This window comes from Lepidothrix coronata, unplaced genomic scaffold (genome assembly GCF_001604755.1).
Source record: "Lepidothrix coronata isolate B3197 unplaced genomic scaffold, Lepidothrix_coronata-1.0 Scaffold54, whole genome shotgun sequence".
Classification (NCBI taxonomy): domain Eukaryota; kingdom Metazoa; phylum Chordata; class Aves; order Passeriformes; family Pipridae; genus Lepidothrix; species Lepidothrix coronata.
In genome coordinates, this window is record NW_016690234.1 from 3,762,579 (window position 1) to 3,780,779 (window position 18,201).

At 42.1% G+C, this 18,201-nt stretch overlaps 1 protein-coding gene across 3 annotated transcripts in view; it reads right to left on the reverse strand.

Moving 5' to 3' along the window:
• ZNF423 (zinc finger protein 423) overlaps positions 1–18,201 on the reverse strand; it is a 234,895-nt gene that overhangs the window by 161,711 nt on the left and 54,983 nt on the right. The window lies entirely within an intron of this gene.

Below are 18,201 nucleotides of genomic sequence, written 5' to 3' on the forward strand. Positions count from 1 at the left end.
CCCAATATTAGTAACAACAAGAAAAAAAAAGCTCTAGCTGAAGATCCCAAAGCACACATGTATCCCAGGACGTGAGAGGTCCCGCTGAACTAACGAGAGGCACTTGGTTGGGCAGATGAGCCTCACATTGTGCTGACCTAGCTGAGAGCAGACACATTGCATCTGACCTTCAGGTCTCTCAGATATTTTTTTATCTTGGTCCATGACCGGAACGTGGGCTAGCACATGTATCTTTGCCACCCCCCGCCAAGTTTTCATTTGCATTGGTGCACAGGGAGACTGAGCTCTGTGGCAGCTCCAGAAACACCCCAGGGTGGGGGGCTGAGCACCCCGGGGCTGTGCAGGAGGCAGCTCCACACCCGGGGCAGCCGGCTCTTCGCTGGCTGTGGGGTGGGTGGCAGGGCAGCTGGTCACAGGCAGTCACCCCCCAACATGCCCTCAGTGGCCTGTCGTGAGGGATGGACTTGCAGCCACATCCTCCTGCCTCCAGGACACCTCCTTGGCCACAGTGGACTCAGATGTGCCTGAAGCCAGTCATGCCCAATGGCTCCATGCAGAACCACAGACAACCCTCACTTGGGCTCTCTGGAAAGGCAGCAGAGCTGAAAAGGCCCTTATAAGTCCCTGCTGCCCTCTCAGCAGGGAAAGCATCCATTAGACAAGCCAGCCATGCTGACCAGGCTTTGGTGACCAGCTGAGATGGAGATGGCTCCACCTCTTCTGTACACGTGTGCCCCCAACATGGAGATACAGCCACAGGTGCTACACCTGCACTATTTCACCTGCCTCCATGAGAACTCACACTCTTAATACATCCCTGTTGGTACAACAGAAATAGTTGGGAAGTCATCCAGCAAAGTGAGACAAAACCACAGGCTCTTCCAGCAGAAGAGAGCCTCACACACTGGCTGACCCCAAAAGCCCAGGAGCTGCTCTCAGCCAGGCAGGAGGGAGCCCTGTTGCCACCTTGTTGGTTTGGGATGTGTTTGGGTTTTAAGCCATTAACGAAACACCAGCAAACAGAGAGATGAATTGTTTCTAAAATTAGATCAGCGCCAAAAAGATTAAGGACAACCAACACTGAGAACATGAAACAAAGCTGAAAATAAAATTTATTAAAGACAAAAACTGGTTACCACAAGCACTGCAATTCAGACACACACATTAGTAGAGCTCTGCTACCACTATCCAGCCAGAACACATTTCATACCATCTTCTGCTCTGCAAATGGTAACATAAATCAACCGTTGTAAAACACTCTGCAGTTTTCCATGGAGCACTTGTAACATGACGTACCCTTCAAATTGCAATGGAAATATTAAAAATCAGTGCCTGCTTGTGGTGTGTCACAGCATCCCTCTTAGCAGTTAACTGATCTGCACATTTTCAGATTCTTTTAGTGTTAAATTATACATACCTTTCTACTACAAAATTTCCATTAAGAGCTAGATATAATGTTTGTCTTAACAAATCAGATATGCCACTTACACAGCGGCAATGAATTTAAGGATTTGGTTATAAAAAGTATCACTCACTAAGCACTCCATATTGTAAGTCATCATCTGTACTATGTTTATTCAATAAAATGCCACTGGCTGAACTTCATGCTTTATAGACTCTTCCTTAAATAAAAATGTATTGTAATGAAAAAAAACAATGATTCTGGTTCTCTTTATACTACTAACTTCACCAAATAATAAGTCACATTTAGAGCTATGCTAGCTTTGCTTTATTTCACACATCATTTAATGTACATATTCAAATTATCACATTTTGTCATATTTACTTGGCACACCATCCAGTCTCTCATCCCAGACTGCAATCACAAACATTTTAGCTCATTCAATCTTTTTAAAGCCTATATGTCCTGCAGACTTGATGGTTAATAAATCAGAATATCAACTCTCCAATTTCATAAGACAGAAACCTATAAAAGTAGTCCGAGTATATAAATCTAACCTAAAGAACTGGACCTGCTTCCTAGCCGCCTGCTGACGAAGACCTCAGGAAAGCACTTCTGAACTGACTTTGCCACAGCCTGAAGAAGAAAGCTTTTAGGCAACTTTGGGGAGCTTTAAGGGACTTCCACTAATATTTTCAGCAGAAATTCTGTCTTTTGAGAGTTAACCTAAAGACCAGCTGATCTGGTGAGTACGCTGTGACAAATTCATCCTTGGTTTTACTCCAATACTTTGTGACTACACCAGGGATAAAGCTGCTCGACTGAGTCCAACAATAACAAATAATTTAGCACACTGCTTTAGGAAAAATAAATTGTACAATGTGAGATAAGAAAATAGATTCCCGACTGCAAAGCAAAATTCCAGAAACATTTTTTAATTCCCTGTTGAATGGGAAATATGATCCTCTAGGCAACTTCTCAGAAGCGTTGCTGCCTGACAGAGCTTTATGTCAAATAACACAAGAGTGAAGTTTGCAGAAATTACTTAGCAAATGCAACATAGTTTTACAATGAGATTTTTTTTGTTTTCAGTGAGTTGAAGAAATTGTCCATGTTTGCCCCACCTTGCTGTTACTGTCCGTCAAACAACATGGTCTTCAGATTCCTCTGCTGAGCTGCACACTTGGTGCTTGCCTAGTGAATACCAAACACTGATGAGAAAAATCTGTGGTGTTTCCTGGTTTTTTGACCTTTGTCTCCACTATTTTGACCACAAGCTGCCAGTGGGGTATGCAGGGTGCGGACGGCCCTGGGGAGACACTAGCTCCTTGCCCAGGGGAGCAAAAATACCAGGGCACTGATGGGAATGGGTGGTCCATTCAGCAAGGAAAAGCTTCAAATGCAGCCCAGCTGCTCCCACGATGAGCTCAGTTTCCCTGATGAGGACAGCAGGCCATGAGCATTCCTCAGGAACTCATTTCTGAGGAGTTTTGCTGTAAGAGTTCACAAATTTAACCTGCTATTTTCCTGCTGGCAAGGAGCTGCAGGAGCACCCCGGCACAGTGCAGCCAGGCAGGATGGGCACGTGGGCACGAGCACGCTGCTAGAAGGGTTTGGGTCACCACAGGAGGCCAAGGCACTGCTGGCACTAGGAGCAGGGGTGGTTTTGGAGCTGAGCCTGGTTCTGAGGGGACATGTCTGTGCACTACCCTGCAAAAGGGACTCCTTGGTTGCCAGAGCCAATAGCACCTTCTGCAGTCTCCAAACATCAGTGGCTGTCTTGTAGCACCAAGCACAGACCCCTGTATTTACTGACACAGCTAATTTTTAAGATTGGATTTTTAAGCCTTGGGTTTTAGTGAACTTAATAGTAAGTAGTTTTTATCTAGATTGCCAGATAATCACAGCTACCAACTGTGAGGAATTTATGTATGGAATACCACTGTGGAGGCAGCACAGCACCATGGGCACACAGCTCCCACCCACCCCTGGCATGGTGTGCAGAGAGGAAGGGTACGGCAAACACCCGCAGAAGGGAGCTGCTGGCACCAAGTTTCAGGGTAAATGATCACTAATCAATTCTAAGAAGGGCATAAAATAGGACCTCGCATTTCACAAAAGTGTTATTATTAGTTTTTAAATGAACCTGCCACATCTAGTGATTGTTCTAACAATTTTCTTTTATGAATAAGGGAGGATACGATTTGAGAGATCAGCCTTGAAAGTACACCTCACTACCCAAAATGTCAGGAAACAGGATTGGGGGGCTTTTTTGTTTTTCTTTTCTTTTTTTTTTTCTTTTCTTTTTTTTCCCCCTGCAGCACAGTGGAAGGCCTGCAGGGCTTTGCACAAGAAGAATATTTTACCCTATGACCTAAACAATCTGGCCAACAGTCAAGAATATGTTATTCTAATTGCCACTAAAGTTAATGTTGTTAATGACTCTTGGTTTTTCTGTACAAGCTATCTTATGCTCTAGAAAGTTACTATTTCAAAGGAGACATAGCAAGAACTGGGAGTGTTCCTGCCTGACCTGGTGGTCCAAGGAATGTGGCAAACTTGGCAAAGCTGGAAAAGTGAATTCCCAAAGGCCCAGTTTGAAAGTTGCAGTCAGTAGAAATGCCTTCTGAGCTGTGTTCAAAACAGCTCTGTTACAGGAACAACGTGCTCCTAAAGCCAAATATTTGAAAACAGATTACATGTACCATGTTCAGCTCAGGCCTCAACGAAATCAAGAGCAAAATTCCACTTGCCCCACCACCAGGCTGGGGCTGTGCTTGGAGCTCAGCATGGCAGAGCCTCAGCCCAGGACCACAGTGACAACCCAGCCACAGCAAACTGCTTTGGGGGCTTCAGGTAGTGATGCAGGACTGAAACAAAAGCTCAGAGCCACACTGGAAGTGATGCTGATGCCTACCTACAATTTCCACTGAGACACTTAGAAATGGGTAACACCATATAACACATGGGCCAGAGAAATTAAAAAAAAAAAAAATCAACCTCTTAGCTTATTTTTTCAGCTGTGGAATCAAATATGGGCAGTTTAAACTTTTTATTTTATCAGCACAATACAGAGCAGGCAAGCTGTTCTGTCTTTGTGCCAGTAAATTTTCTTTAACTTTTTTTTTAAGCCTGAGGACTTTTAAAAGCTGGAATTTATTTGAAATCTAGGATTGTTCTTTGGTTGTTCTTCTACTATTTAGTGCAGGGTCATGTCTGGCTTTAAATTATTCTGGTTACAGGGCTTCCATCAAGAGTTGCTTCTTTTCAGCAGGCATCCCCTGATGCAGTGCTGGGCAGCACTTTCTATTCCAGCAACTTTGCCATGCAGAGCTATGGCTGCAAAGTTATGCTGTGCAAAGCATCACATGAGCATGTGCACACACATGCACAGCTTCTGCACACATCTGACAGCTGGAAGGCAAAAGATAAAATGAAGAGTGGAAAGTGGAATCGCTTCATTCCTTGCCTTGGTCCAAACAAAAACAATCGAAGGTCTCACGGAAGGCTACGGGTAATTCCTAGGAATTTTCCCTAGATGCAGGACAAGGCATAAAAGTAAATGGCACTGAAGACAAACAAGCTGATTGATGGAGGAATGAGGAGTGCTGGCACACAGCTGCCACCCCCCTGGGGCCCAGCAGAGCCCTGAGGTGCCCGCCCAGGGTGCGCCCGCCCAGGGGTGCAGCCTTCCTGCCCTGGGGCTGCTGCTCAGCTCCCCAGCAAGACAAAAGGAAAGGAAATTTCATCTGTAATTAGGAAGTGAGAACAAAAGAGACAAATGACTTAAAGGAAAAGCCTAATCTAAACGTTCATTAGTAAATGTTTCACTCAGTGTCAAATGCCAAAACAGTGTGGGGGAGGTCTCTACTTTTATGTGGTTTGTTACATTTTAGTGTTGTTCTTTAGCACTGTCACACAGAAAGAGAGTCCAAAGTTCTCTATACTTGTGGCCAAAGAAGAATCAACAGATGCAAAACAAGCCACTAGTGTTTTAGTAATTAAAACACAAACAAACTTCAGCTGAAATCTTCACGTAGCATGAAAAGTCTTGCCTTTGCTGGGTACCACCATTCTGTGGCTCTTTAACATTTCAAAAAACGTCTCTTTTAAACACTTGCATTTTGAACACAGGTGCCACCTCTCAATGGGCCAGGGCCCTCCTGTGAGCTGCTGTAAGCTGTGTGCCTGTACCCATACAAAGCTGCCAGAAACCTGCTCCAGCCGAGCAAACCAGGTCAGAGAGTGTGGATTGCATCCCAGCTGTAGGACCAGGACCAGGTATCAAAGGCAGCTCATTCCACACATTGAATCATCACTACATGCATCAAAAGCAAGCAGGTTTGGTGCTCTATCATGCAGTGCAGCACACCACTTTCTCACAGTGTCAAACCACATGGGGTAAAGAAAAAAGGTGCCTAGCTGAAAAACAAAGAGCCTAAAAGGCTAATGCATGAAACACCACTACATGAGAGGGCAGAGTGAGTGCAACACAGGCACACAATCCTCCTGACACTCAGTCACCATGCAATGCTTCTCTCAGGCTGAAGAGATCTGTGCATCAGATCTTGCCTTCCCCCAACAAGAGATAAAAAACAATCATAATACCAAAAAAATTATTTGATCCAGCATGTAGTTAATGGCGTTGGCCTCCTAAGACTTACAACTTAATAAAATTGATCTCACTGCAGCACTGTAATGAAGAACAGTAGGATAAGGCTACCCTTGAACCATGAAAATTGCATATTGTTACCTCCTCATGCCCTCCTAGGGCTATGGCCGCTGCAGCCTCTCCAAGCTGTCATTTGTGTGGTTCTGACAGCAGACTCCACTGACAAGCAGCAATGGTGGCTACAAGAGCTTCTTTTGGAAAGGCAAGGGAAGAGGGAGAATGCTCAGTGCTACGTATCTCTCTGGATAATAACCTACAGGATAAATCACGGACTATACCAATAATACTATTTTGTGTGAAGTACATTAACAACAAAATGCACAGAAGTCAGAGTCTCTAGGAAGCACACATGACAACATTTCACAACAGAACCTTATTACACACCAGTATGTATTAAATCATACTGATTTCTAAGTAAGTGGGCAGTTCTCGGCATTCTTCATTAACTTAGCAAAGAAGAACTATTTTGGTAGGGTACTGCACCTCCTTCTACATCTGCTGGCACATGCACTCTAAGAGAAAGGGGTTCCAAGCACACTCAGTGATAACTGGTGCCTGCACTGCCGCTGCTCCTGCCGGCACCACCACAGAATTGTTCGTGACAGCCCTGCACGCCCCACAGCTGCCTCCCCTCAGCATCTCTGTGTTAGCTCACTACACCAACATTTCACAGGGAAAATGTTCATCTTCCTTCACTGATAGGATAGAGTTTTCTCAAATTAGCAGCAGTTTCAGAACACCTCAAGAATCTACCTGGAGTTTAAAGGCATGGAAGCTGGCAGGAACACGGGGCAGAGGACTGGCAGGTCCTGCACCGTCCTTTGCTGTAGCACAGTCACAGACATCACACACAGAATGGGTAACACACATAACTTCTTGCCTTGCAGTGCCTTGCTTTCACTTGAGCTCACCTAGATCTATACATAGTTGTCTCTACATGGCATAGAGATATACCATACATATATTTATAGATATGTAAATATGGTATAATTGCCCTGTTTTCTCCAGTGAAAGCAAGGCTTCACCCTCTTTGCCTCCGTGAAAATCCAGCCTCGCTGCTGGGGTGTGTGTAGTAACTCCAGGAACGATGTCTATTTATACAGACAGTCCTGGCCCCAAGCTCTCTAAACCTGTGTAACTATTTACTATCCAGCATCTGACCTGAAACCCATCAGCTTTGCTCAGTCAACCATATCACACTCACATACACAAACTCACCCTACAGCCCTGGTTTTCTTGGATCAAGACTTCCACAGTATCCTTTAGTTGACATAGTGCAGAAGCCTTTTATTAAATGCTGTTAATTTTTTTATTGATCAAACTGTGAGCCATTTCATTTTCCATTATAGCGGAAATCTCCTATAGGAGCATTCAGATTAAGTTTCTTTATTCTGTCTCTAGTAGCATGTCACTTTTAATCAGTTTTCAGTTTCATTATTGCTTAAAAATTAGAAAGCAGTTTCTCTGTTCTTTATTGCTTTTTTTAAGTTTAGTTACTGAAGGGTTATTAAACTTGGAAAATATACAGACAGGCGTAATGTGCTAAATAAATTCTTCACTGTCTCTAACCAACTTTAACATTAGCTATTTTTTATAATTTTTAGGTTTATTTTCACTGAAAGACTGCTTGTAATTATTACTCATGTTCTCCCCAAACACTTATGTTACTAAAGTGTGAAATGTCTTCTAACACAAAGACAGTTCTCTGGAAAGTAATTACAAAAATGCATTCAGGGGCAATAATTTTATATTAACTGTCAGCAGCATACATCTTCTGAAAAGGCACTTGTTATGAAGGAATTATTTGTGTGGAATTTGAAGGCACTGAAGGCAAAGGAAAACTGCAGAAACGCATTAAATTGAAACTCCAGCTCCCTCATCAAGGGTCAGTTTATCTTCAAATCATTACCTTGAAGGCAACCCCACACCTTCCAAAGAGTCTATTAGAAAGACAATTTCAATTTATGCACAAATTGGACACAGTCTCCAGTTTTCGGTGTGGAACAATTTACACGCCCATTCTAAGGAAATTTCTGAGCAGCTAATTGAAAGAGATATGTCTGAAAATTATGGGCTTCCATTAACCTTTCACTGATGACACTAAAAATACTTGCTACTGATTTATGGGTAGTAACAAAAAAAGTGGCCTCAAAACTGACCAAGCACATTAAAAAGAAATCTGTGTCTGTAATGACTACAAGAAAAGATTTAGCGAATATTTGACAGTAACTTCTAGCCTGTAGGCCAATCCCTCAGTACCGAGGAAGGCAAAATAACTCAGTGAAAAATTTTTAAAAAGTGAAACCCAGTAATAGTGATTATGCATCACATGATTTTAAAAGTGGTTTTTAAAAAATCAAATAAGGAAATCACAAAACCACCACCAAACAGTAAAACTTCCTCTTAATCGTAATGTTTCAGCCTTTCTAGTGCTCTTACTAAAATGATTTAGATGTTACTGTGTTATGTGACAAATGCACTTATACACCGAAAAGCGGACAAATAGCTAAGTTATTATTATTTATTTGCATGCAAGCAGCAGTGGGATTGTACTTTATACTGTTAACAGCACACAGTGTTTATCAGCTCTTCAGTGTTTGGCAGCCAGTTTAAGGGTGTAAATATGGGATGTAAACACTTCCCTGACACAAAAAGCACTGTAAGTGAATTTTAGAGAATGCAACGAAAGGCAGAGATCAGAGCTGTCCAGAGTGTGCCAAAGTGTTCCATTACTGCAGCACACTGCCCAGTTATTGATCTCAGTCCCCCCTCAGGCTGCCCTCCCTCTGCCCACGGGGGCTGGGGAGCAGACACTCCATCCCCCAGCAGGGCTGTGAGGAGAGCAAGCACCCCTCTTCTGCACCTTGGAAAGGACACCTCCTCTCCTTGGAAAGGACAGGCTCAGAACCCTGTAGGTCTGCTCTGTATATATCTGTGTGGCATTCAAATCAAATAACGTCTTTGCACACAGGCACCCAAACTGCTCCACAATCATCAGCAGAAAACTCTCATCCACTCACTCAAAACGCGTGATTGTCGTGCAGTGGGTTATCTGCCTGTGGAAAAAAGATGCTGCTGTCCACTTCCAGATGCTTAAGGTGCATCTGAATGGGAGTGGAGTAACTGCCACCTTCGGTTTGAATAATAAGGTTCAAATCAAACCAGATCTAAAACCCATTCTAGATGCCCGCATTTTAGATATAAAATTCATTAATTTAAACAAGGAACTTAGGATGCAGCAAGTAATAACTTCAAAGTGAAGTGCATTTCTTCATAAAAATGTGCTTTTCACTCTTTCACGTGCAACTGCTAAATAATACTGACCATTGTACTCAAATAAGTATAAATTTTCAGAACAAAAATGGCACTTTAATTTTATTTAGGTATATTCATATCTCAATAAAACTCAACTTACTGTTTTTCAAGTCTCTGTTGAAGACAAGTGTCTCATTTCCAGCAGTTACATGGAATTCCACTCACAGCTAACACAGGACATCTTAATCACATTTTAATCCATAGGCATGATAAAGCCTTTCCTTTCTTTTAAGGAAATGGTGTGAATGATTTTTTTTTGTGGGGTTTTTTTGGTTGTTCGCTTTTTTCTTTTACTTCAAGAGAAAGCCAGATATCTGTAAAACTTAAATCTATAGTTCCCTGAACAGACAGAAAATTCAGAAGGCTTAATAAAATTCACATGTGGCCTGTTATTGCAGCTGCATATCCAATGAAAAAATAAGGTATTGACTGATTCTGCTCAGAATAGCAGCTGCTGGAACTCTTTATTAAAATAAACCTGTGGATTTTCAAAGAGAAAAAAACCTGTAGATGATGTAATTTACCATAAGTTATAAATGCAACTATGTATTTCAATGTTTGAAACCCCTTTGCCCATTTCAAAATGCAGATTTGTTTATCGTTCCTACATAAGGTCCAGGACTTTGAATTGTCCTTTCTGCAGGGAAGTTCTGGTCCCAAAAGATTCACATCCTCAGTGTGCAGCCGCAGTGCAGGCACACAGGAGCAAGATGTAAGCAGAGCAAGAGCTCCATCCAAATTACTCTCTTAGGTCCCTGAATACATTTCTGTTCAAAATGCACTTTTCCCATGCTTGGAATATGGATTTGTTTAAAAATTATGCTGAAGAGGAATGCTTTTCACAACACAAACTGACAGGATCCTCCATGTAGCATTTACGTTCATCTTTTTAAATCTATAAAAACTCCAGAACATTAGAACTGAGAAGGCAAGAGACAGAGCACTCTGCAAACCTTCAGGAACCAAGGGGTGGAACTGATACAGAGGTAAAAGATGGAACAAGAGCAAAAAACATACTCAGGCAGGAAGGAAAATACATGTAGGCAAATTAGAGAAAGCAATAATTATTTCACTGACCTTCTCATGGGTCTTTGGTTTGCTCAGAACCTGCCTGGATCGTTTTCCATTGGGAATGACAAATGTGCAGCTGAAGGAGCATGAAAGGGACCCGCTTCTGCAATAACTGTGCCTGGAAGTCTTCAAAACTGTGATTAAAGACCTGAGAGGCTTCTGTGGGGCCGGGTTTGTGGAGTTAGGCTTCTCGGGTAAAACTGCTATTTATACCCAGGGTATAGAGGGTTGGACCAGAACCACAATGTAGTTGTGGTTGTTATGGTCTGATCAAATACCAAACATCATCTTGGGAAAAAACCTCACTGACTTTATCTCTACAGATCTGTTTTGCTTTGGAAAAAAGGTGCTCCAAATGCACCTGAGGAAAAAGCCAAATTTTCCCAAACGTATGCTCAGGTGTCTCTGCCACCAGTTACTGCTGGCAGAGACTCACACCTCTGCTCTATGGTGGCCTTCCAAGCTGGGCACTGCCAGCAATGCGAGCAGAAATTGGGAAAACAGCACCTTTACACTCCTCCAGCTAGAGCCTGGAGGGACATCTGCAGGTAGGCCAAGTGATTTAGGAGCCAAACACCCATAAGTGGCAACGGACTGTAGTAAAAACCCATGAAACTGGAAATTAATGAGAGTTAGGCACCTACGTGTCCAAATAGCTTCAGAAGAGCAGGGCTTTACAAGCTTTCCGAAAAAGTGCCCTCAGGTCTCATTATGCACAAGCTGCACAACCAGCACCAGGCTGGGCACAGGGTCCTGGTGCAGGGATTCTGACCACACAGTTAATGAATGTGAAAAAAAGGCATCTCTTATAACAAGATTCTCAACCAGAAAAGAGATAAGAAAGTCATATTATGCAGCACAGGAAAGGGAATTTAACAGGTGGCCAAGCTATTAAACAAGCATCAGACTCTGCAGAAAGTCTTCCCTCCCGCATGCCCGTGGCCAGCTCCTGCTGCACAAACACACAGCGCTCCTGTCCAGCACACTCACCCAGGGGAGCAGCACAAGCCCACAAAGGGTGACTCAGAAAGTTTCCTGCCACTTTCTGCTTGTTCTCTCTTTCCTGAGTTTAAAACACGATGTGATTTTGGGCTGCGGGCTCAGTTACATTTCTGTTTGCTTTTAGAACAAGCCTGCATGCAAAAATTAATGTACCTCAGATTTCCTTTCCAATTTCTTTCCTTAATACCAAACTCTGAAGTCCTACACGTTTCATTTGACAAAGCCATTAATTCAGTAATTTCACATAATTAAATCGAGCAAAGCAGAGTATTTAAATTGGAGCTAAGTGAAATATACTTCTGTGCAGCTCATGCTGTTAGAATTGTGCTACATGCTATTCTGCTGCTGCTCATTTATTAATTTAGGATCGGCTGAAACGTGACACTGTGTAATAAGGAATGCATTGGCTTCAATGGAATTAGAAATAAAAAAAAATTATAAAAAAAAAAATCACAGAGGACAGTGAATGAAGCACCAAATGAAGTAAGTTAATCCCTCTGAATGAGCCCTCAGCAGAGCACTTCTTCACCCAGCTGAAGCCGGAACCCAGGATTGCACTTCCCCTGTGATAAATAATTTCTGGGTAGAGGTTTTCAGCTGTTTATCCCTGGAATAAACAGTGAGCTGCACCAGTCCTCCAGTGTGGTGATCCTTTTAGCAGTGATAACACTTTTTCTCCTAACATCTTCCTGCATTTTTTCTTCTAGCCCTATGTGGTAAAGAAAGTGCGAAAAGACATTTAAAAGACTTAAAGCTAAAATGACTTTAAAGTCTGGTCTCCCTCAGCCCCTCCTCTCATTCGGCAGGTCCCTGGTGCCGGAGCAGGAGACAGCAGTGCGGTAACACAGCACCAGGAACTGGCAGAGCCCTCACATCTACCCTGAGGATGATGGATGGCATTAAAAAAAAAAGAAATTAAAGCACAGATAAAACCTGAAGTTCAGGTTTTTGCTGGCAAATGAGTAATAAAGGCAAAGAAATTAAGATGGCCAATAAGCCAAATAGTGGAACTTCTTTATGTAATTGGCTGAAGTCTCTCCAGAATATAGAGATGGGGGGTTTTTCCATTGGTGCTTTCTGCTTCTCAGATTTCTCATGAACTACCTTAATTGGGCTCCTCCAAGTACACTGAAAGTTCCTCCACTTCTTCCTCAGCCCCGAAGGACACCTGAGAAAGGGCCAACTCTGGACTGCTCATGACAGCCCTCACCAGATACAGCTCATAATGAGCTGCTCCCACTAATGAAAAAGGGGGGGTAGGGGGGAGATATTGTTGCTGTTGTAATTAAGCTTGTGAAGAGTTTATTTGGAGAGAAATTAGATTTATTTACATGCTGCTTTGTTGCTGATGAAGCACAAGCTATTTGGGAGAACTTCTAATTAACCCTAATTTACTTGATGCGCTCCTTAGCAGCCCCATTCCCTGTGTACTTCGCCAAGGTAAAAAGTAGTAACTACAACAAAATCATCTATTTTTAAAAGGCACATTTCTTTGGGGGTGGGGAGGGGCAGTCCCAACCTTTTCCCTTAAGTTATGGAATTTGTGTTTTAGCTGCTGACTAGCAGGAAGATGCACAATTGACAACTTCATTCCTACTTTTTTCAACAGCCAAACACCACGGCTCAGGCGGGCAGGGCCACCGCATTCCCAGCCCCATGGTGGGTATGGAAAAAGGGGTTAGGGGTTTGCTTCAGACCCTTCCACTGGATTTGCAGCTATCACAGCTTGGAGTCTATTTTTAAAGCACTTCCACTTCCTACATCCTGGGCCAGTTATACCGTCTGCCACAGCGTTCATTAACCAGATACAGTTTTAAAATATTTCATGACAGGATCAAGCTAAAAATCACTTAACTCTTATGATGTCTTTTCTCATTTAATAATTCACTGATGGTTCTGCTAAGCTTCCAGTGCCTGTGGTGTAGCCACAGGTTTATTTGTAACTCAGAAAGACATTTCAAAGACAAGAGGTTTACAACCTCATTGCATAAAAAATGTCCTAAAAAGTCACCAGTTTTTAAAAACATTTTGCAGAAAGAGTAACACCAATTCTTATTTTAGTTACTCACGCACAACACCTTGAACACTGAGCACCACTTTCTGGAAACAAAGGTGAATAATGGAACATAAGTTAGTTCTATTATACAGAAGCACCTATGCTTTTTCATCACAGCCCAAAACCTGAGATGCGAGGAGCACTTGCAGAAGAGATATTCCTCATATCTTCAACACTGCAGCTGCCTGCACACACAGTTTATAAAGAAAAATAATGAAATAAAAATGTGGATTTCTGCAACATCCTGTCCAGAAAAATGTTTTACCAATCTGGCTGTTACAAACTTGTACAAGATTTTTGCCTGAAATTCACCTTGATCAGAAAAGGTACATTTTTACTGCACAACCTTTTTTTTGCATAAAATTATTGACCAAATTCTGCTCTCGGTTTTGCTTTCCTTGTTGATTTTGTATATGTTTCCTGGATGTTACTGTGGAAATTTGGCAATATATGTATTTTGTTTAATACAATCAAAGAAGAAAAGCCAAATGCCTCTTACACAGAACATTTCTCATTCATTGGTCATCTGGACTTGTGTGCTAAACAGAGTCCAAATGAGCTGCTATCAAAGTTTAAGCCCAAGTTTTCTCGGTTTCAATATGGGACGCACATTCTGTACAAAGTAATGACAAGATGATAAACTGATCATTTTTCTGCAACTATTTGATTAAACCAACATGTAAAATTGAAATCTTCCCTATTGTCACTGAAAGAAGGACAGGCTACTGACATCTTTTTTTAATATTGTCAAAATTTTGTAGAGGAAAACTTCAATTCAGAAAAGCATCTTGGAGACTAGTAAGCAAACTTCATAATAAAGAAAAGACACTGATCATTCTGTTGCTAGTTATATTTCCTGGATGTGTCAGCAAGAATGGCTTGACATAGCCCTTCTTGGGAGAAGGCTAATTCAAGTCCAAGTTACACATTTCTTTTAACAAAAACCATGAGTGAAACCAAGTCAAGATGAAACTAATCAGTCCATCAAAATGATACATTTATGAACCATGAAAACATCTGACTTCAGTATTTGGATAAGAAACAGTTACTTTGATTTTCTTCTGTGGATGGAAACAACCACTATTTCCACTTGCATTCACTTGTCTGACAAAATCAGGGCACAGGAATTTAGCGTCATTTAAGTCGCCTAGAGCCCTCATCCAAGCTAAATAAAACCAATAGGCACGAGTCCACACCACGCCCAGCTCAAGGAATCCAAAAAGCCTCTCAATTACATGAAACCCACGGAAAACCATCACTCCTTCTCCCAAAGGACCTGGACACCACGCTCCACTCCCCAGCTTTGTTTGGGGGCTGCAGGGGAGCAGGTAGCCCAGAGCTGTTGTCTTTCACACAACAGATGAAAATAAAATATACACAGATAGAGCAACACATCTAAACTTCAGAGTACTGTCAGAGGACTTCTTCTGCCAGGGTGCTTCAGCCAGCCCCAGCTCACCCCACATACAGAGGCATGCAACCAGCAAGTGCCCTCCCACTGTATTTCTCTCAAATTGAAAATTCTCTCTGGCTTTGATTCAAACAGTCAGAGTCTTAAAACACATACACAGAGATCTCACCATGCCAGGGGTTTTCTTTATCCAAGCAAAAGCTTCCAACCAATAGGGAAGAAATTTGCCGCCAGGGTACCTCCATTTTATGCTGGCAAATAACTTGCTTCAGAAATGCTGCAGCTTACAGTGTTAGGGCATTTAGAAGGGAAACTGTGGGATGAAGTGGGATGTGAAATCCCATCATTCCACCACAAGGAAGAAGCACTGTTAAACATCTGAGTTTTCCTTTTAGAGTTTTGATGAGTTACTAAGAAAACATAACAGTGAACTCACTGACTAGAATGCTAAAGTTTAAAAAAAAAAGCATGTTTTCTTTATTTATAATGATGCAATAAAATTTCACAGCTCTCAAAAGCACCTTTTGGGTTTGAAACACATAAGTAACACTTGCATATCAGTTTATTTGTAAAACATAAACTTCCACTGCTGCAGGAGCCTGGAATACAAGAGCTGAGAGCTGTGGCTCTCCCCTTTTCTGAAGAGAAATAACCAAACATTATATATCCAAACATTACACCTACAAGTTTCAATCCAGCAACAAAGGTGCTGAACTTTCCATATCTAGAACATTACATCAGGAAAATATATTGCATGGATTCAATTCAAATGCATCAAAGCTTCCAACAAGAGTGGTTATTTTCAGCCAAATTACCAGGCTGCTGCTGAAGCACCAGTAAACTGAAGGACTCCTTGTCCGTCAGTCACAAACTGCCAACTTATCCTCAAGGAAATGCCAGGCTAAAACACGTACATCTAAATCCACACGTTGTTCAGCAGCGTTCAGAGTACTGTCATTCTGACTTACATGTTTACATTTTTGCTGCTAATTGATTCACCCCTTCTGAAGGAGTTGCCTTGAACAGGAGGCATCCCTTCCTTCTCCCCTTGCCCCCCCGCTCCAGCTTCATTACAACCCTGTGCTGTTGCCAAAATGAGATATTGCCTCATTTTTGGTACCATGCCCTTGAAGGCATCTTATTAGAAAAGACCATTTCTTAATTAACATTTTTGATCTTTAATCTATTACACATCCCTTTAATCCCATACGGAGGAGCTTTTGGCCCACTTCCGCGGCGTGGCGGTGGGAGGCAATAGGCTTGGCAATTTGTGCTGAGGGCTCTCTCCCAGCTGGGCTCCAGCACGGCCGGCTGCAGGGCTGCATGTGCTCTCACTGGTCAGCAGCAGACATTTGCATTTATTATTTTATTGCCTTTTTTTTTTTTTTTCATAAAGACTTTAGAGAGCCACCGCTCAGCATTAAAGCCAACAGGCAGAATGGGAAGCTTGCGGATGATATCAGACTTCACCAAGTGGCTGTCAAGCTCTTAAAATAACCAGCAAAACTCTAAGTGGGAGATTTAGTGGATCACCAACATGTGAAGTGTTAAGAAAAGTACAATGTTAAGTCCCTTACATCATTTTACTTGCAAATAATTACAGCAATTACAATGTGCTAACTGGCAATTAACATTACAGGCTTCACAACTCACCAGAATTTTTTAAAACACGCTGTGGCCCTATGTAAATTGTCTCTTTGGTACTTCTGATTTGGTGGCTGTATGAGCTAATGGCTACACATTAGCTCAGCAGATCTCAGAACAGAACTGTCCACGTGCCAGATAATTTAATTAGAGGCTTGATCTTGTCAGAGCTTTATGCAACACAGACTGTTTCCAAGCAAAGTGCGTGGGGTTTTTCCTTTCTCTTTAGTGTTTTGTGACTGTCTAATAATTTCTACTAACGAACGCCAAAGCCATCCAAGGGAGGAAAGAGGCATGGCCAGAAACACACACCAACAGGCAGGCACTTCAGTCCCAAGTGTGAGGATTTCAAAAATATGTAGAGCAAGGCACACTGAGCGCCTCTTCCACGCACACCCCAATCTACTGCCGGGTCTCCGCACACATCTATTAAATCTTCATCGCGCTGTACTCAGCCCCAAAGAAGACAAAGGTCACTTGTCTCCAAGTGAGAGCTATAGGGTATCTCAAATCTCATTATAAATGGTCCCACTTAGCAGTTTTCTCATTTGAATTTATACACAACAAATAGAAGATTATGAGATGAGCTTGGTTTATTTTGACGATGACATTGTAATTCCTTGTAGCAAGACTGGAAAAAGGCGACTTTAGACACTAAATGACAAAAAGGCAAATTTATCTTCTGCTTCGGGAAACTTAGGTTGTATTAACTTTTTAAAAATCCTTTTTTTTTGTTAGTATTTGGCCTTAATTTCTGTTTGCTACACATTCTTGTACTAGAGTAACAATACTTGTACCCTTGGTCCATGATAAGCTTAACAGGTCAAGACAATTAAATCAAAAATACAGTGGTAATGGTTACAAAACTTTTACAAGTCAGGTCAATGTTGAGCAAGACCCACTAGAGGTCCCTTCCAACCCAAATGATTCTAGTTTCCCATACTGAATAAGCAAAGATTATTTGGGCAAAGCATCATAAATTTCATGCAGTTTTTCACTGCAGAGTTTCATTTCAATGTCCTCACACAACCCAGAAAGCAAAGCAGTGGAGCTTGCTTATTCCATTTGTTTTTCTTCTTTTACAACCTTGTTTATAAAACCCCATTCTCACGACTGGCACAATTTGTTTTTTTTCTCAAGAAGAATGATTACTGGGGATCCACCACTGTGGCATTATATTTTATTGATTTTTCTTGTTTAAGCAACAGGCCAATGTAATATATTCTGCTATTCCTGTTCTACATTTATTCAGGCTGGGAGCTTTGAGCTACCAGTTACAACTGCAAAGTATAAACCAGTCAAAGGAGAACAAGTTTCTGTGAAAACCAAAGAAATTGTTCACCAGGAGACTTTCCTTCAACTCTTCAGCTGTCTGCTTTTACAAAGGTAAAACCCACTGCAATGGCTCCCTGTAGTGGCATGGTTTCAGCTTCCCTCACTCCTACCAGCCAGACAAGGCAGACTTGGAAAAGCAAAGCCACTGACCTGCAGAAATGGCTCAAAGCAAGATAGGCTGGCAAGTGCCCATCAGTTCTGACGCCAGAACCCTTTGGGAAGGTCAACCTGCAGACAGTGCACACTGCATGATGCAAAGACAAAGTAGTACGGATATGGGGCACAAGGAGGAC